General features: G+C 47.6%; 1 pseudogene; it reads right to left on the reverse strand.

Moving 5' to 3' along the window:
• Window positions 1-520: 520 nt before the first annotated feature.
• LOC128311298 (40S ribosomal protein S11-like) lies at window positions 521-4,177 on the reverse strand (annotated as a pseudogene).
• Between the last annotated feature and the right edge of the window lie 845 nt (window positions 4,178-5,022).

The raw sequence follows: 5,022 nt of genomic DNA on the forward strand, positions 1-5,022 counted from the left end.
ATGGTCCTCCCTCCACTTTGGGCAGCATGTCAGAGAACCACAGGGCAAATGACCTTAAGATTCTTAGAAGCTCCTTTTCCAGAGAGAGCTACTAGCACCACCTTGTATCTTTCTGAGGTCTTAACAAAGAGTCACAGCCTCAAACTTGATTTGATCTTTACCCTGAAGCCATCCATGTATTCCTTGGAGACTCCTGTGGGTTAGAGAGACTAGAAATACGAAACACTTGACTCTGGTAGCCAGCACACCCCACACCTCCCGTCTTCCTTCTAAGTTCTGCTGGGATGCTGAACAGTTCCTCCTTGCTGTCCCTTATGGCAAGAGCTGCTAAAAAAGACAATTTACGCTTTTAACATTCTGCCTGGAAATTCCCCGAGTCCGAATCATAAGCTTATTTGGCCAGTTTTCTACCTTCTAAATTCCTGCTGGGGCCGTTTCGCTGCTAGAAGACACAGGTGCCGCCTTTCCCCTCCTGCAGTAAATTTCCCCCCAAAACCTCCTGCCCCCCCCCCCCCAGCCTTCCTTTGCCACACAATCCAAAGCCAATACTACATGTTTCATATTTTTGTTAAGGTGCTAATTCCTTCCAGGTACCAGTTTCTGTACACTATCTATTGGTGTGAAACAAATCACTCCAAACTTTGAGTCTTAATTATTATTCCTCTCATCTTCAGGGGTCAACTGGGAGGCTCCTTTGTTGGTGTCACTAGGGCCCCTCACGTGGCTGCACTTAAACTGTAAGATCAACCGGACTGGAATGTCCTAGATGGCCTCACTCCACATCTGGCAGTAGGAGCTAATCAACAGTGAGACTGTCTCCGTTTTCCTCCCTGTAGCCTCTTCGTAGGCTAGACTGGCTTCCTTACATTATGGTCACAGGGCAGTGTTTCAAGAGAGCAAGTCCTACTGTGCAAGTATTTCCCAAGCCTCTGCTTCTGTCATGTGTGCCATTTGTCCCAACACACAAGGGCACGTGCACCACGAGGCATGACCCATTGGGGACCATCACTGTTACAGTCTACTTTACCATGCCTCTAGACTGAATGGGTCTTCTCCTTTGGGCTCTCCTAGTGCTTTGAACCTCTACTAAAATGCACTTGAGGGGCACCTGGGTGGCTCAGTCGGTTAAGTGTCTGACTCTGGCTCCGGTCACGATCTCGCGGTTAGTAGGTTCTAAACCTGTGTTGGGCTCTGTGCTGACAGCTCAGAATCTTGAACCTGCTTTGGATTCTGTGTCTCCCTCTCTCTCTGCCCCTTCACTGCTTGCACGCGTGCTCTCTCTCTCTCAAAAATAAAATAAACATTAAAAAAAATTTTTTTAATACACTATGGCACCTGGGTGGCTCAGTCAGTTAAGCAACCAACTCTTGATTTTGGCTCAGGTTTGTGGGTTCAAGCCTCGCATTGGGCTTTGACAACGTGGAGCTTGAATGGAATTCTCTCTCACCGCCTTCTCTGCCCCTCCCCCACTCACGCTCTCACTCTCTCTCTCTCAAAAATAAATAAATAGGGGCACCTGGGTGGCTCAGTTGGTTAAGGGTCTAACTTTGGCTCAGGTGATGATCTCACAGTTCCTGAGTTTGAGACCTGCATTGGGCTCTGTGCTGACAGCATGGAGCCTGCTTCGGAAACTCTGTGTCCCTCTCTCTGCCCCTCCCCTGCTTGCACTCTCTCTTTTTCTCTCTTAAGAGTAAAATAAACATTTAAATATAAATAAATGAAATATAAAAAAAGAAATGCATTTCTTCAAAAAAATAATAAAAATAAATGCACTTAATTAACATAGTCTCTCTTTAAAGTCAGCATTTCTGTTTAATTCACTGCCATCTGTAAGCTTTTTTTTTTGTTTGTTTTGACTGGGAAAATCATTTTCTTTGGTGTGGGCAGGCGTCTAGTCTCACAACTTCCAGAGTTGCTTCTTGATGCCAGTGGCCTTGGTGACCTTGAGCACATTGCAGCACACAGTCTTGCTTGAGAGCTGGCACTCACCCACTGTGATAATGTCGCCAACATGGATGTCTCTGAAGCAAAGGGACGGGTGCATGTATATGTTCTTGTGGTGTTTCTTGAAGCAGTTGTACTTTGGGATGCAGTGGAGGTAGTCTCAGTGGATGAAAATGGTCCTCTGTATCTTCATCGTGGCCACCACACCAGACAGAATCTGCCCTCAGACAGAGACATTACCAGTAAAGGGGCATTTCTTGTCACTATAGGTGTCCTCAGTGGCCTCCGTGGGCATCTCAAAAGCCCAGACTGTTTTTGTAGTGTTGTGGAAACTTCTCCTTGCCAATTTCTCTAAGCAGGATCCTCTTCTTATTTTGAAAGATGGTCAGCTGCTTTTGGTAGGCACGCTCAGTCTGAATGTCCACCATCTTCCCAGCCACCTGAGGAAGGGTCTGTAAACTTCTTTAAGCAGATAATTTCCAGGCCTGTTTTCTATCCCACCTTCTATTTCATAGGCTCATATACAGTATGTGCTCATTAAATATTAGCTGTTAGTGAGAAAGTCCTAGAAACACAGTGCAGGGCATTGTAATTTGTGTAGTGTTGGCATGTTTTTCTTCTTTGAGGTTTCTCACCAAACACCAAACATAGGTTCTCAACCTCCTCAGGTACATGACTTTTCCAGATTTCTGAAGAGCCGTGAAAGGATGCTGACTGGTGAGAATGTTTAAGATATGGTAGTCTACATATAGAATACAGTCTCATCCATCATAATCACATGTAACACCGGCATCCCGGCCAGGTACAGACCCTCTGAGGTCCAGCCCAAACCCAAGGCCTACATCTCATCTCTCATAGCCACAGCTCTTTTGTGTCTGACCATGAGTCCTGGGTTTTGGGGAACTTGAAATCTAGTTGAGGAAGCATAATGGGTGTATATGAAACAACCCAAACTACTTACTTAATCAACATGTCAACAAATGTAAAAATCAATACACTACAACCGGGCCTGGCGGGGTAGGAGATACAACACAGACGTGGTCAGAATGCAGTGAAGTTAGTTGTAAGACAGCCATCTCCTTGGAGGAGGTGAAGTTTGAGTTAGATCTAGAAACAGGGTATGGACAGATATTGATGGAGACAGTAAAGGATGATGTAAGTGGTATTAGCATCTATGAAGGGACGGAGTCCAGGGAATGAGGTAGGAAATTAACACTCGGTGTGCGGAAGGGAGTACGTAGATCTGGAGGTGGGGAACAAAAAAAGATTGGGGAAATAAGTGGGGTAATAGACATGCCTTTAAAAGCCTCAGCAAATGACACTGAGGGTCATGTGGGCACCTGAGATTGTGGGTGAAGTTTGTTTCTGGAAGTTTCCTCACTCTACAGTGGTTTTCCATGCAGGGCATTAAAGAGCGAGTACTGCATACCTAAGGGAGAAATGGAGGAAGTGGGAGGCTGTCCTGCCAAGGGGGAGCCCAGAGCCCCGGTGGCAGTGCCGGGCAGTTGCCAACACAGAGTGTGGGACTTGGCCCTCTTTGCGTTCCACGTGGTTTGCTATAGCTGTTGTGGCCCTTCCAGTTCCACAGGGTGACTTTTTTTTTTCCTTTCTGCAATTTGGGCTCTTTGCTCGGCATCTTTGCAAACGATGGAGACTTTGTGATGTGAGGAAAAGGAAGAACTTTCCTAGGATACAGTTGTCCTAACCAATCCTGGAAGCACCCTTAATATGACCTGAGCTGAAGCCACAGAAGCCCCTGAGTAGGCCCAGAGAAGCACTCAATAGTGGTGATCCAAGCCCTAGAAGGAGTCGCTATGGGGAACAGGAAGAGGTGGAGGCTGCCACGGGCTGAGCGCTGAAATGCTGAGATGAGGAACATAATTGTGCCGACGTGGAGCAGAAGGGGCTAACCGCAAGATGAGGAAACTGGTAAATGTGGAGAAGCAAAAAAGAGATGGGACAGCTCAGCACTGGTGACAAGAAAGCACGTTCCTGTTCCTGGGGCTTGCTGGGCTCATGCATCCTTCTCTCTGGTTCTAGAGAGGAGCACAGAGGCAGTGCCTACAAGAGGAAGGGGCACGCATAGTCTCTTCTCTGTCCTCCCTCACGTGACAGCAGGGACCTGAAAAACTTATCTTCCAACGTCCAAGGCAGTCTGGTGACATTCAGGAAGGTGAAGCAGCTCGGCATGCCTGCCCCTGTCGCCCGTGTGGGGACACCCCGGGGTTGCACGCAGGCACGTGTGGGCACTGGGGAGCTGGCAGAGCCGCCTTGCTTCTTCCGCTGAGCTCATCCCCAAATGCCCTTTGCCCTCTTCCTAGAATCAGAACCTCTTCAAATAACTAACTTTAACTTTAATGGAGAAGTGTGGTGGTTCTCCACTTGGGCTGCACACTCGATCACTTGCAGGCACTTTAAAAAAAATGCAGTTCGTCTAGGGGCTTTTTCCAAAAGCATACCAGGTGAGTGGTACATTGAGAACAGCTGGATTTGCTAATCTTGAGCCACCTTAGACAGTTCGGTCAACATGGAATTTGTTGATCTTTGGAGGTGTCTGAAAACACCACAAAAAGAATTAGCCTTTGGGAAACCAGGAAAACCTAAGAGATACCCTCCCTTGGAGACTGTGGCCCCTGGGTTGCCTTCCTGGGGAAATTCTCGAGGTTCTCTAGTGTGCCGTGTGAGCTCTGGCATCCTGAGCGTCGGCCTCCTGAGCTTCCCTCCGTAGGGCAGGATGGGAGTTCTTCGCGTGATCATCGGCATACAGAAAATAACCTGGCGGCTCAGCGTAGCTGTCTCTTCATCCCGGCACCATCCTGGACAGTTTTGTTGAAGAACACGATTGCTGTCCATAATGTAAATCTTACAAAGTCCCTTTTTTATTTTTGTTTTTTAAGTTTGCTTATTTTGAGAGAGAGTGAGTGAGCAAGGGAGTGGGGGAGAGGCAGAGAGAGAGAGGAAGAGAGAGAATCCCAAGCAGGCTCTGAGCTGTCAGCACACAACTCGCCACGGGGCTGTCATTCATGAACCGTGAAATCATGACCTGGGCCGCAATCAAGAGTCTGACGCTTAACCGAC

This window comes from Acinonyx jubatus, chromosome A3 (assembly GCF_027475565.1).
Source record: "Acinonyx jubatus isolate Ajub_Pintada_27869175 chromosome A3, VMU_Ajub_asm_v1.0, whole genome shotgun sequence".
In the NCBI taxonomy this organism is placed as follows: Eukaryota; Metazoa; Chordata; class Mammalia; order Carnivora; family Felidae; genus Acinonyx; species Acinonyx jubatus.